Consider the following 15,429-nt stretch of genomic DNA (forward strand, 5'->3'; position numbering starts at 1 on the left):
GGCAAGTTCCCACTTAGTAATTAATCAACACATACTTACTGAGTGTCTAATCTGAGCTGCAGACTGTTTTAGATGCTGGCAGTTCGTTTGTGAACAAGACGGACACAGTCCTGCTCTTCTGGACCTCCTCCTAGAATGTTCCTTTGGCAATATATCTCAAGCGTGACCCTAAGAGCAGCTCCTCAGAGGCCACTGCAATGCTTGCTAAAAGAAACTTGAATTCCAGGACCCGCTGCAGACCTCCTGAAGAAACAGAGTTTCTGGGGATGAAGCTTTGGAATCTGACTTTTTCAAGCTTCTCCAGACATTTTCATATAAACTACAGTTTAAGAACTACTGCTCCAAGGAATGAAGGACTGTAGCTGGAGAGGTGCTTTCCTCTTTACAGTCTGGCTCAGGGGCTAGGGCAGTTCTCCTGTTGGTGAGACCCTTCTAGGATATTTTCTCTGGGTCTCCTCGCTTCTAGGTACATAGGGCTGGAAGTTGTTTGGGTCTTGGATTTGAGGGTGTCCAGAAAGTTCTCAATCCAATGATAGGCCTCCAGGAAACACATATCTTTTCTAGATTGTTTTTCTTTGTGCCCAAGCATGGCTATCTTTTAAAATCAGATACTCCTAGGCATGGCTTCGCAGCCAAAAATAGCTGGTAATTTCTACCTGGGTGTAGATAAGGGCTCTGTATCCCTGGGTTGATGAGAGCCAGCAGAAAGCAGGGTCCTATAGAAATGGGAGCAGATCATGTCACCAAGATGGCATGCTGGTCTCCTGGGAAAGGTGAAGCCAGGCAGCGGTGACAAGGGTGTCTTGATGGGGAAGTAAGGCGGGGTGAGAGGAGGCAGAGCATGCTGGGAGGGCAAAGAGGAATCTAGAAGACTGGGTTTTCCTTCCCAGCTCTGCCTATAGACCAGACTGATCTGCTTCAGCTGGTTTCTCCCCGATCTTTGTCCACTGTACTGCTCTGCAACCTGCTCACAGCATGGAGGAATTTAGGTCTGTGTCTTATCCACACATACTTCATTACCACATACTCTTGCCCTAGGCCACCTACGCTGGTCTGTAAACTTCTTGAGGACAGGGCAGGATGCATCTGTGATTCATTTTCACCTCCCCCACACCGACTAACCATACTCACATGTGGAATGTGTTGAAAAACTATTTGTCAAAACCGTGAATGAACACAGACTGAATGGGTAGAAATTTACTGAGGTAAATCTGCCTAATTTATTCAGCCCCTAGCATAGCATCCCATGCAAATAGCCATTTAATACTTGTTTTTGATGATCATGAAAGTGATAATAAAACTCTGCAAGGGGTGAGTGAGAATAAAGGCTCTTTATTGTTGCTATCTTTTGTTCTAAGCTGCCTCAAATTGTTTTTAGAAGTAGGCAGGGTATAAATAATGTGTGAGTTGATAGGGCTTTAAACCCCTGGGGCTGCTCCAGACTTTGCGGCCCTTCTCATACCCCCAGGGCAATACAGCCTTCTGGGGACGGGAGGTGAAGAGAATTTTTTTTCATTCATTAAACAAATGCGTTTTGAAAGCCAGACCATGCTTCTCTTTAGCAATAACCTTGTTCCAGGGTTTCTAGGCAAAGTAACTTCTTGAGGTCTCTTTTAAGGCTATGATTCCTGATTCTGCACAGAAATGTTGGGGATATTGATGAAGTAATATTGATAAAGTCCCACAAGCGTCAGAGATTCAGTGAATATATTCAAGTGGTGGGTCTCTGTTTTCGCTCTATCTTAATATACCAGCACCTGGTGAAATTGCTTTAATGCTTTGTTTGGCATCTGTTTATGTGAAGTCATATCTTCCCCTAACACCCAAATGAAACCCGATGTGGCCTCACATAATGTAGTAGACATGCCATCTTGTAGCAAGTCCTGAACAAAGCTCTTACTTGATTTTTAAATGCATCAAAATGGGAGTTATTTATTATGAGATTTACCTTTCCTGAGCATTTTTCTTATTGGTGGGGGGGGGGGGGCAGGTAGCTAACTTATCCTAGCTGATTAAAAGAGGCAATCAATATCTGCCTGTCAGAGGTGTCTTAACTTGCTATATATACTTTCAGTAAATATCACAGCATTATTTTAATCTGTAAATCGGATTTGTCAGGTTGATTCATTTAAATGACTCACATGCCCCAAATTCTCTCTGACAGTCCCAATGTGGGAGCCTGTCCTCATCTTGAAAAGGTAATATTGCCTGGGGCTTGTTGCTAGCATAATAGAGGCAAGGACACTGTGTAGCAAGAGATAAGAGAAAGAAAGATCACTTTTCTTATAACAGGTTTCTTCAAGTATCCAGCACCTCGACCATGCAGCATCTTTTCACCGAAATTGGTGCTGACTGAGGTGGGGAGAGGATAAAAATATATTACTGATACTGGGAATAAGATGAAGACAATAAGAAAAATTACCCATCAAGTACTATATGCTATGCACTGTACTAAGTAACTTATAAAAAATGAATTATCCTAGTCAGTCCCTCCAGCAACCTTGTAAATGTTGTATGTGCAGAAGCTTAAGTTGAAAACATTTAGAAACTTGTTCAGGATCTGTCTGGCTCCAGCCTACAGCCCTGTCTATGTGGTGTTACTATGATCAATTGACTTTTTGAAGAAACAATGGGGCTAAGGGGGACCATTTGTCCAGGATTACATCCCTACCCAAGACCCCTATGGTTCCCTCAAATCCTGCAACACCGACTTGACTAAATCTATTAATTGATTGTTTCTCAGTTTTTAAAATGAGCAGACCTCTCCACAGTTAAAAAAAGACACAATATTTGTGGATTATAAAAATGACAAAGTGCCTTTTAAATGAGTTAATTACATGCTATATTGAATGGCTTCTTTAGATGTCTGTAATATATTCTTTTTTTATTTATATTTATATATTTTATTTATTTTTATTTTGGTATCATTAGTGTACAATTACTTAAACAACATTATGGTTACTAGACTCCCCCTATTATCAAGTCCCCCCACATACCCCATTACAGTCACTGTCCATCAGCGTAGTAAGATGCTATAGAATCACTACTTGTCTTCTCTGTATATACTGCCTTTCCCATGTCCGACCTCCCCACTACATTATGTGTGCTAATCATAATGCCCCTTTTTCCCCCTTATCCCTCCCTTCCCACCCATCCTGCCTAGTCCCTTACCCTTTGGTAACTGTTAGTCCATTCGTGGATTCTGTGAGTCTGTTGCTGTTTTGTTCCTTTAGTTTTTCCTTTGTTCTTATACTCCACAGATGAGTGAAATCATTTGGTACTTGTCTTTCTCCTCCTGGCTTATTTCACTGAGCATAATACCCTCTAGCTCCATCCATGTTGCTGCAAATGGTAGGATTTGTTTTCTTCTTATGGCTGAATAATATTCCATTGTGTATATGTACCACATCTTCTTTATCTATTCATCTACTGATGGACATTTAGGTTGCTTTCCATTTCTTGGCTATTGTAAATAGTACTGCGATAAACATAGGGGTGCATATGTCTTTTGCAAACTGGGCTCCTGCATTCTTAGGGTAAATTCCTAGGAGTGGAATTCTTGGGTCAAATGGTATTTCTATTTTTAGTTTTTTGAGGAACCTCCATATGCTTTCCAAAATGATTGAACTAATTTACATTCCCACTAGTAGTGTAGGAGAGTTCCCCTTTTTCCACATCCTTGCCAACATTTGTTGTTGTTTGTCTTTTGGATGTTGGCTATCCTAACTGGTGTGAGGTGATATCTCATGGTGGTTTTAATTTGCATTTCTCTGATAATTAGTGATGTGGAACATCCTTTCATGTGCCTGCTGGCCATCTGAATTTCTTCTTTGGAGAAGTGTCTGTTCAGCTCCTCTGCGCATTTTTTATTTGGCTTATTTGCTTTTCGTTTGTTGACATGCGTGAGCTCTTTATATAATTTGGATGTCAACCCCTTATTGGATATGTCATTTATGAATATATTCTCCTATACTGTAGGATGTCTTTTTGTCCTACTGATGGTGTCATTTGCTGTACAGAAGCTTTTTAGTTTGATATAGTTCCACCTGTTCATTTTTGCTCATATTTCCCTTGCCTGGGGAAATATACTAATGAAGAAGTTGCTCATGTTTATGTCCAAGAGATTTTTGCTTATATTTTTTCCTAAGAGTTTTATGGTTTCATGACTTACATTCAGGTCTTTGATCCATTTTGAGTTTACTTTTGTGTATGGGGCTAGACAATAATCCAGTTTCATTCTCTTACATGTAGCTGTCCAGTTTTGTCAACACCAGCTGTTGAAGAGGCTGTCATTTCCCCATTATATATCCATGGCTCCTTTATCATATATTAATTGGCCATATATGGTTGGGTTTATATCTGCGCTTTCTAGCCTGTTCCACTGGTCTATGGGTCTCTTCTTGGGCCAGTACCAAATTGTCTTGATTACTGTGGCTTTGTAGTACAGCTTGAAGTCAGGGAGTGTAATCCCCCACACTTTATTCTTCCTTCTCAGGATTGCTTTGGCTATTCAGGCTCTTTTGTGGTTCCATATGAATTTCAGAACTATTTGCTCTAGTTCATTGAAGAATGCTGTAGGTATTTTGATAGGGATTGCATTGAATCTGTAGATTGCTTTAGGCAGGATGACCATTTTGACAATATTAATTCTTCCTAGCCACAAGCATGTGATGAATTTCCATTTATTATGTCCTCTTTAATTTCTCTTAAGAGGGTCTTATAGTTTTCAGAGTATAGGTCTTTCACTTCCTTGGTTAGGTTTATTCCTAGGTATTTTATTCTCTTTGATGCAATTGTGAATGGAATTGTTTTCCTGATTTCTCTTTCTGCTAATTAATCATTAGTGTATAGGAATGAAACAGAATTCTGTGGATTAATTTTGTATCCCACAACTTTGCTGAATTCAGATATTAGATCTAGTAATTTTGTATTCTTTAGGGTTTTTTATGTACAATATCATGTCATCTGCAAACCGGGAGAGTTTGACTTCTTCCTTGCCAATCTGGATGCCTTGTATTTCTTTGTGTTGTCTTATTGCCATGGCTAGGACCTCCAGAACTAGTTGAATAAAATTGGGGAGAGTGGGCATCCTTGTGTTGTTCCCGATCTTAAAAGAAAAGCTGTCAGCTTCTCACTGTTAAGCATAATGTTGACTGTGGGTTTGTCATAAATGGCCTTTATTATGTTGACATACCTGCCCTCTATACCCATTTTGTTGAGAGTTTTTATCATGAATGGATGTTGAATTTTGTCAAATGCTTTTTCAGCATCTATGGAGATGATCATGTGGTTTTTTTCCTTCTTTTTGTTGATGTAGTGGATGATGTTGATGAATTTTCACATGTTGTACCATCCTTGCATCCCTGGGATGAATCTCACTTGATCATGATGGATGATCTTTTTTATGTATTATTGAATTTGGTTTGCTAATAGTTTGTTGAATATTTTTGCATCTATGTTCATCCGAGATACTGGTCTGTAATTTTCTTTTTTTGTGGTGTCTTTGCCTGGTTTTGGTATTAGAGTGATGTTGGCCTGGTAGAATGAGTTTGGGAGTATTCCCTCCTCTTCTACTTTTTGGAAAACTTTAAGGAGGATGAGTATTAGGTCTTCACTAAATGTTTGATCAAATTCAGCAGTGAAGCCATCTGGACCAGGAGTATTGTTTTTTGATTACCAAATCAATTTCTTTGCTGGTAATTGTTCTATTTACCTTTCTTCCTGGGTCACCCTTGGAAGGTTGTATTTTTCTAGAAAGTTGTCCATTTCTTCTAGGTTATTCAGTTTGTTAGCATATAATTTTTCATAGTATTCTCTCATAATTCTTTGTGTTTCTATGATGTCTAGTGATTTTTCCTTTCTCATTTCTGATTCTGTTTATGTGTGTACTCTCTTTTTTTCTTGATTAGTCTGGCCAGGGTTTTATCTGTTGTGTTTATTTTCTCAAAGAACCAGCTCCTGGTTTCATTGATTCTTTCTATTGTTTTATTCTTCTCAATTTTATTTATTTCTGCTTTAATATTTATTATGTCCCTCCTTCTGCTGACTTTGGGCCTCATTTGTTCTTCCTTTTCTAGTTTCATTAATTGTGAGTTTAGACTGCTCATTGAGATTGTTCTTCTTTCCTGAGGTAGGCTTTTATTGCAATATATTTCCCTCTTAGCACAGCCTTCACTGCGTCCAACAGATTTTGTGTTGTTGAATTATTGTCGTCATTTATCTCAATATATCACTTGGTCTGTTTTTATTTGGTCATTGACCCATTCATTATTTAGGAGCATGTTATTAAGCCTCCATGTGTTCATTTTCTTTGTGTAATTTATTTCTAGTTTCATACCTTTGTGATCTGAGAAGCTGGTTGGTACAATTTCCATGTTTTTTAATTTACTGATGTTCTTTTTGTGGCCTAGTATATGACCTATTCTTGAAAATGTTGCATGTGCACTTGAGAAGAATGAGTATCCTGTTGCTTTTGGAAAGAGTGTTCTGTAGATGTCTGTTAGGTCCATCTGTTCTAATATGTTGTTCAGTGCCGCTGTCTCTTTACTTCATTTTCTGTCTGGTTGATCTGTCCTTTGGAGTGAGTGGTATGTTGCAGTCTCCTAAAATGAATGCATTGCATTCTATTTCCCCTTTTAATTCTGTTAGTATTTGTTTCCCATGTGTAGGTGATCCTGTGTTGGGTGCATAGATATTTATAATAGTTATATCCTCTTGTTGGACTGATCCTTTTAACATTATGTAATATCCTTCTTTGTCTCTTGTTAGTTTCTTTGTTTTGAAGTCTATTTTGTCGGCTACAAGTACTGCAACTCCTCCTTTTTTCTCCCTATTAGTTGCATGAAATATCTTTTTCCATCCCTTTACTTTCAGTCTGTGTATGTCTGTGGGTTTGAAGTAAGTCTCTTGTAGGCAGCATATAGGTGGCTCTTGTTTTTTTATCCATTCAGTGACTCTATGTCTTTTGACTGGTGCATTCAGACCATTTACATTTAGGTTGATTATCAATAGGTATGTACTTATTGCCATTGCAGGCTTTAGATTTGTGGTTACCAAAGGTTCAAGGGTAATTCCCTTACTATCTAACAGTCTAATTTAACTTACCTTCATATGCTATGACAAACACAACCTAAATATTCTTTTTTTCCCTCCATTTTCTTCCTCCTCCATTCTTTGTATGTTGTGAATCATATTCTGTACTCTTTGTCTATCCCTTGGGTGACATCTGTTTAGCCTTAGGAATACTTCCATCTATAGGAGTCCCTCCAAAATGCACTGTAGAAGTGGTTTGTGGGAGGTAAATTCTCTCAGCTTTGGCTTATCTGAAAATTGTTTAATCCTTCCTTCAAATTTAAATGATAATCTTGCCGGGTAGAGTATTCTTGGTTCAAGGCCCTACTGCTTCATTGCATTAAATATATCATGCCACTCCCTTCTGGCCTGTAAGGTTTCTGTTGAGAAGTCTGATGATAACCTGATGGGTTTTCCTTTGTATGTGATCTTTTTTCTCTCTCTAGCTGCTTTTTAAAGTCTGTCTTTATCCTTATCTTTGCCATTTTAATTATTATATGTCCTGATGTTGTCTTCCTTGGGTCCCTTGTGTTGGGTGATCTGTGCACCTCCTTGGCTTGAGAGACTATCTCCTTCCCCAGATTAGGGAAGTTTTCAGCAATTACCTCCTCAATGACACTTTCTATCCCTTTTTCTCTCTCTTCTTCTTCTTCTTCTGGTAGCCCTATAATGCGAATATTGTTCCATTTGGATTGGTCACACAGTTCTCTCAATATTCTTTCATTCTTAGAGATTTGTTTTTCTCTCTGTGCCTCAGCTTTTTTGTATTCCTCTTCTCTAATTTCTATTCTATTCACTGTCTCTTCTACTTCATCTAATCTGCTTTTAAATCCCTCCATTGTGTGTTTCATTTCATATATGGAATTTCTTAATGATTGAATCTCTGACTTAAATTCGTTCCTGAGTCCTTGAATATTTTTCTGTACCTCCATAGCATGTTTATAATTTTTATTTTGGACTCTCTTTCAGGCAGATTGATGAGTTCAGTTTCATTTGGCCCTTTTTCTGGGTTTTGTGAGATTTTGGTCTGAACCATGTTCTTTTGACATTTCATTTTTCTGTGTGGTGCCCTCTAGTGCCCAGAACCTCCAGTCTTTGGAGCTGCTCTGCCCCTAGAGTGAGGTTGGGGGCCATAGGGGAGAGGAGCTGGTGCCTGGGGGCAGGAAAGATCTGTTTCCTGATTCCAGTCTGCAGTGCCTGTCTCCAGTGTAAGCCTCTGTGCTCAGTGTCTCTAGGTGTTACAGGCAGGGCTTCCCTCTGGCTGGCCTGACTCCAGCACAGTGACTGCCGGTTTGGGAACCAGTGCCGGCAGCTAGGAGGGAGGTGCAGCAGGCTGTGTGTCACAGTGGGGGGGGCCTCAGAGCTGAGCAGGCAGCCAGGGGGATGGAGCACCTGGAGCTCCTCAAAGTTCCCAACCAGCTGGCTGAGCGCACCCAGATAACCTCTTCCAGCTCTTCCCTCCCCCACTCAGCAAGCTCCGTGCAAACCCCGCCCCTTCAGCAGCCCTCTCACTGCTAGGAAGCCTCTCAGACTGCCTGCCTTTCCCTCTTCCCAGAGTGGCAGAGTGTGGATCCCGTCCTGCACAAATGGCCGGAATCTCAGTCTCTCAAGCACTCCGCCTGTCCGAGCTCCCCAACATCTAGAGTACCACACTATATAGGTTTCTGCTCACAAAGCAGAGCTCCAGGGCTGGGTGTTCAGCAGTCCCAGGCCTCCGCCCCCTCCCTCCACACCCCCACCCCTGCCCAGTTTCTCTTCCTCCCGCTGGTGAGCTGGGGTACAGGAAGGGCTCCCGTCCTGCCGGATTCAGGCCTTCATTCCTGACCCTGTTTCGGGAGGTCTGCTCTGTGTGTGAGGTCTGCGTGCAGTCTGGTGCAGCCTTCTTTCTTGTTGCTGTTGCATTAATTAACTATATTTTTGTACTATTTGTGGTTTGGGGAGTTCTCCATCTCACCTCTCACCTGCCATCTTGAATCTCTTGTGATATATTCTTTATTTGTTGTATAGACAGTGCTTAGGGGGTGTAAGAATTCAGGAGCCTCTTGGAAGAAACAGTTAGGGCCCATTATGAAATGAGAACCAGGACTCTAATTTAGGAAATGCACAAGAATGTTAGTAACTTAGAAGTTAAATACTTTGGTTAGTGTGCCCTTCCTTCCCCAGCCCAGCCTTGGTTAACAAGATAGTTAAACCCACTGAGCCTCAATTTACTTATTTTCCCAAAGGAATAGCATTTTACCTACTTCCCAGAGTGGGCTGGGAGAACCAAATATGGTCATCTCTGTGAAAGCGCTTTATTCATCGTGAAATATTACACCAATGCAAATAAATACAAGGTGGTCATATTATCCAAATGTTCTCGTGTCCAGTCATTGTGTAAACAAGATTTTACTTTGGGAAGGGAAAACTGCTCTTAAACCAATGCCATTTTAAATTGGAGTTCTATGAGCAAAGCATGACTCCAGCGGCTGGTTCATAGTAATGGTGCTTTGCTGAATTAAATGAATTTTTGTCAAAGAAAAATCCTACAAAATAAATGCATTCACAAGCTCCCCCCATACCCTGTAGCCATCAATTTGTAAAGAAACCTCTGTTTTGCTATTTGTTTTGTGCTGAACTATATTTACATGCAGGGCAAGGTTTTCAAAATGAAGTTTGATGGTGTTTTTTTACAAGATCTGCCTGTATTTGTGCTCCATCTCTTCTCCCCAGGGTGCTTCCAGTGGGCTGGGAAAAAGTGCCAAAGGGGAAGGCTGGAGGTGGAAGTCTCCAGGGGTCTGGGCTTGAGGGCAAGACAGACAAGAGCAGAGGTGGTTGCAGTATAGAAGTGACAGTTGGGGAGAGGGCGTGTCAGTATTCTCGGATGGGTGACCATGGGAGGAAGCCCCTTCCTACCTACTGCTGGAGGAGCCTCAGGGCACACAAAAGGCCCAGAGGTGGAGGAAGGCAGGATGGCTGGGAGGGAAGAAGGGCCCTGGGAGATAAGGCTTCCGCTGCCCTACCTCACAGCCAGCCACCTGGTTTGGTCCTGGGTTTTCAAAGTAGACGCATTACCATGTCTTGACTCCTTGCATCGAAGTATTCCTTGTATCATCTTTCCTTGCTCCACCTTCCATCCCTGCAGACCTTAGGGTCCATACTAGACCCTGCTGGCAGCATTCCAGACCTCTCTGTAAAGCACCATTCATTGGAAAATAAAGAAATCTGAATATATCTTCTACAAAAACGGTCAGTCTTATATTGAAAACCACACATTCTGTTTAAGTATAGCTAAAGCACAGAGAAGAAAAGCAGGTATCTGGGATAGAATATATATTTTTTAAAATTCTGCCTTCAGTGCTCTGGAGCTAGGTTGGCAGACTTTTTATGTAAAGGGCCACATAGTAAATATTTTAGACTTTGAGGGTCATATGGTCTCTGTCACAAGTAATCTATTCTGTCATTGTAAGCAGCCACAGATGATATGAGTGTGGCTGTGTTCCAATAAAATTTTATTTATAAAAATAAATGGTGGGCTTATAGCTTGCTGACCACTGCTCTGGAGTAGCAACAACTTTTTTAAAAAATAAGGCACTATTTTGATATCTTGGTAAATTGTAGAATGCCTCAATCTGCCCCTGTCATCTCCTTGGCCACGCTCTTCCCATTAGCAGGGCAGTGAGCTTGCTGTGGTAGCTAAAGGAACGTTGAGCTGGCAACGTTGATTTACACTGACAAATGTGTTTGCTCCGAAAAGGCTGGCTGGAAGGTTGCATGTGTGCATCAGTTCCCTAGGAAAGATAACTGGACCCCTAACTAATGGGGAAATTTACCCATTGCCTCTGGAAAGGCTGAGCTGAAGGGGCCTCTTCTCTCTGCTCCCACCCTTCCCCCAACCTCCCAGGCCCTTTAATGGAAGCTGCCCTGCTGGAAGGACACCCAAAAAGACTCCAGCCATGACCCCTTCTCCTCTCACTCTCCAAGAGTTCCTTCTACCCTGGGGTCTGAGAATCTCCTTCCAGAAGCTGGTAGGCTTGTCTTTCATGAGGACATTTCTTTTTCAGAGAGGAGCAGTTAGCTCAAATGAAACTCCAGCAAGACTGTCTAGGAGGCAGAATTTTTGCCTGTTCTCTTTTGTACCCCAGTCTTTCAGCGAAAAGGTTATTCCCTCCACTAACTACAGGGGAATCAAATCCTTGGTATCAGCCTTTCAGCCACCCACTCCTGCCTTTCCTCCTTTGTAAGCCTTGCTCTTTTGGCTCAATGCAAAGTTATTACTCGGGGAGAAGTTTTGAGTTAGCACAAGAACTGCACATATCTGAAAACACAAATCACGCGTTTGGGATTGCAGAGAGCCTCCCTCGCAGGTATTTGCAAGTGCAGTGTGAAGACCAACATCTGGATGGTGTCCGAAAGTCTGTGCCTCTGTTGTAGCTCTGACTGTGAAGGAAGGTCTCTGGGGGAACTTAGGGAGTGGGAGTGGGGGCTGAAAAAGAAGTTACAGTTAGACGTGACCAGTATTTCCTAAAGAATAGAGGTTTATTACTCCTGGTAGTAAGCAGAGAGCCAAAGATGAGGTTTGATGGTCAGGAATTAAAAGTAACAACTGTTAACAAGGGGCAATTGTCTGGAGACATTTTTGGTTGTCACAGCTCGCATGGGGGATGGGGTGTGAAGGCACATTTATGGCATCTTGCGCATAGAGGTCAAGAATGTTGTTTGTCCTACATCCTACAATGCACAGGACAGGCCCGCACAACAAATAATTGCCTGGCCCCAAATACCAATAGTGCCAAAGCTGAGAAAACCTGAATTAAAGATGTCTCTTATTCTGAACAGCTCTTCACTATCAATGCTAAAATGATATCATGGGTGGATAGGCTGGACCACATGAGAGTCCCCCCGGTCTGATTCCTTTAGGGTGTCAGAGCAGCGGGACAGCAGACAGCACCATGCCCAACTGGATTTTGATAGCAGGAAAGGGTAAATGGATGGGAAACACTCTCATGTTTCTGCCCCTGTGCTCAGCTGTGTGTCTCTGTAATTTTTCCCTTCCCTATCTGTGGAGCTCGGCCATCACCAAAGACACTACTCCGTACCCTCTGGCTCCAGTGCCCAGGGTAGGAGTCCCCCAAGGAAAGGTCCCACTTTATTTTTGTGATGATGTGGGAGCACATCTCTAGCTGCTCTACATAGAGGCTGGGGAGACAGTGAGGCGAGGTGAGACTGGCTGGGGCCCTGATAAAACCTATGACCCTGTCAGCTCAAGCTGGGCTCTTCCCTGGGCCTGTGGAGGCAGCAAGCACCCCTGTTTCCATGGTCCTCTCCTTGGCTGCTTGAGCTGTGGGCTCCTTGTCTGTATTTCTGCTTCCTCTTTCAATTCACTTCTCTCTGCTTTCTGTCTTTAAGAAATGCTTGAAGTTTCTGTGCCTAAGTCACCTTTGTGTTTCAGGGATTTAAAGAATTTATTCTTAAAGGTTTCTTTGGTCATTTTGATGGACTTTCAGGAGGGAGGGAAGTAGATCTTTAGGCTATGCCACATTTTAGAGTAGTCCATTGGCTTCAACACCAGGGAGGTCACTGGTGACCTTGTCAGTAGAGTATGTTGGCAGAACCAGGTTGCAGTAAGCAGAGGAGATTTGAATAAAGAAAGGCGTTTTGGTTATCCATTGCTAGGGAACAAACTACCCTAAAACTTGGTGGCTAAAAACCACCATTTATTATTGTCTCTCACTGGGTTTCCCTGACTGGGTTCAGCTGAGTACTTCTAGACTGAGATCTGCTCAGGGCTGAATTGTGTCCCTCAAAAACATAAGTTGAAGTCCAGCTACCCAGTACCTCAGAATGTGACCTTATTTAGAAACAGGGTTTTTACAGATGTAATTAGTTAAGAGGACGTCATCCTGGAGTAGAATGGGCTGTTTATCTAGGATGACTGGTATCCTTATAAGAAGACAAAAGATACACACAGGGAGAATGCCATGTGATAACAGAGACAGAGACTGAAATGTTGCAGCTGCAATCCAAGGATTGCCAAAGATTGATGGCCACCATTGGAGGCTGGGAAAAGACAAGGAAAGATTCTTGTCAGAGTCTCAGAGGGAGCCTGGCCCTGCTGACACCTGATTTTAGACTTCTACCTCCAGAACTGTGAAAGAGTAAAGTTTTGCTATTTTACGCTACCCAACTGGTGGTACCTTGTTATAGTATCTCTTGGAAACTAATACACGATTTCTCATATAATTCCAGTCAAATCTTGACAGGGGTTGGAATCAGCTGAAGTTTCTATTGGGCTGAATGTCCAAGAAGGCTTCTTCACTTACACGGCAGATCCCTGATCTGGGATGATGGGAACTTCTGGTACCTGGATGGACATTGTTCCTTCTCTCCAGTCCCCCTTTCTACATAGTCAGTTGGGGTTTCCTAACAGTCTGGATTATCCAATTAGTCAGATTTTTTTGCACAGTGACTAGCTACCCCAAGAGCAAGTGAGACCCAGATGGAAAGTGAGAGACTTCTTTTGACCTAACCTCAAACGTTACACAATATCACTTTGCTTTATTCTTTTCTCCAAAAAGTAAGTTACAAGTCCAGCCTAACTTAAAAAAGAGAGGGAACTAAAACAAGGACATGAATACCATCAGGAGTGGTTCATTATAGGGTCATTCTTAGAGACTGGCTAACACAGAAAAAGGATTGAAGCCATTCTTTAAAGTAGTTTGATTTCCAAGGAGTAGAAAGGTTGATGGAAAGTTTTCATTTATTTTTTTATAATGAGATATTGATATAGTAAAAGTTGAAAATATAGGAAGGAAGAGCTATGAGAAGATAAGATCCAAGGTTCAGTTATAATTTTTAGCATCACACTGCAGGAAAAACACTTCTTTCATTGTATCCAGGGAGACGCAGATGAGGATGGTAAAGATACATAAATGTATGAGTGAAGAATGGGATGCAGAAGTGGGTACAAGAAGGTTCAGCATGTTGAGAGAGTCTTGTGCATTGGCTTCTAGTGTCTCTGGGTCCAAACAAACAAGATTATCTGCCTATACTGATAAGAAATGTGAGAGGAGAGAGAGATCTTGGGGAGAGTGACTTTCTGAAAGAGACACAGTGAAGATTGGAAAACAGAGCTAACTACACTTACACATACACCGAAAGACTTCAAGTCAGTATGATAGAATAAACTTTGCAGAGGTAGAAATGAAATCTTGGGGGCCTAGGGGGAGCAATTGTTTCCTGCTATCCGTGGCATTCTTGGTGTTATTTTCCCAGTTTTCGAGGCCTAACATGAGTCTCTAGCATTAACTTGATCTTATTTCTGAAATCAAGATAATGAGAGCTTGGAAAATATGATCACAGTTTTATAAGTACATTTCATTAAAAATCAATATCCTTATATTTGGTAGGCCACAAAAGAAGGGTTAGTGGGAAAGAAAAATGTGAGAAAGAATTTGCCCATCTCATCCAAACATACATAGAGAATGTCTTCCCTGCTTTTGTGAACCGTTATCCCATTCTCCTTCATTACCTCCAACTGCACTTACAGTGGAAAACAGGGCCTACGACACGAGCTTTTTCTGACTCGCACAGCACAGATTAATTGTATCTCATGAAATCGTAGCTGTGGTTGGCCATTTTGCTGTGATTGACTTCCTGCGTGTGGATGAAAGGCAAATCCATTTTTGTCAGTCTTAATTTCAGCTATAAGTGTGGCCATTTTTGTCAATGATCATGGAGTGAGTTTCTGTGATTAGTCATTTAACTGTATGACACTCGCAAGCTAAATAGAGTGTTTACAGCAAACCCTTTGCTTAGGAGACAGAGCTTATGTCAAATTACATCTTACGAAAATTACATAAATAAAAATTTACATCTAGAAGGACCTTTCATGAAAATTATGAAAAGATTCTGGAATTTTTTAATTTGCATTGTATAGTAGCTCTGTAATTGACAAATTATAACTATAGTCCATAATATTTTATATCCAAAAATTATTCATCAAAACTGCATATGTATTGGTTGGTTCATTATGAAAAGTAATGATGTTGGCAGTCACATTAATTGCTTTTTTTTGTATCAGATAAGTGACAAAGTATTGTAATGAGCATAACCTTCTAGAATGGATCTGATGGAAGAAACAAGCTAGGTCTTGGTGTGGGACAGATCATAAAATGATTGGCTTGTCTTCATGCCTCTTCCAGAGAGCCCCAGCAGTACCACTGTTCTCTGTTAAGTGTCTGTTTCCTTCTAAGAGTCTAACTTGGTCTGGAATTTCAGAAGCATTTGTTACTCTTGGTCCCATGACTACTCAAGAAAAGATCTATACTTTCAATCCCAACAAGAAATTACCTGAGAAATTCTAAAAATGAGCATTTT

The sequence above is a fragment of the Manis pentadactyla genome, chromosome 11 (assembly GCF_030020395.1).
Source record: "Manis pentadactyla isolate mManPen7 chromosome 11, mManPen7.hap1, whole genome shotgun sequence".
NCBI classification, from domain to species: Eukaryota; Metazoa; Chordata; class Mammalia; order Pholidota; family Manidae; genus Manis; species Manis pentadactyla.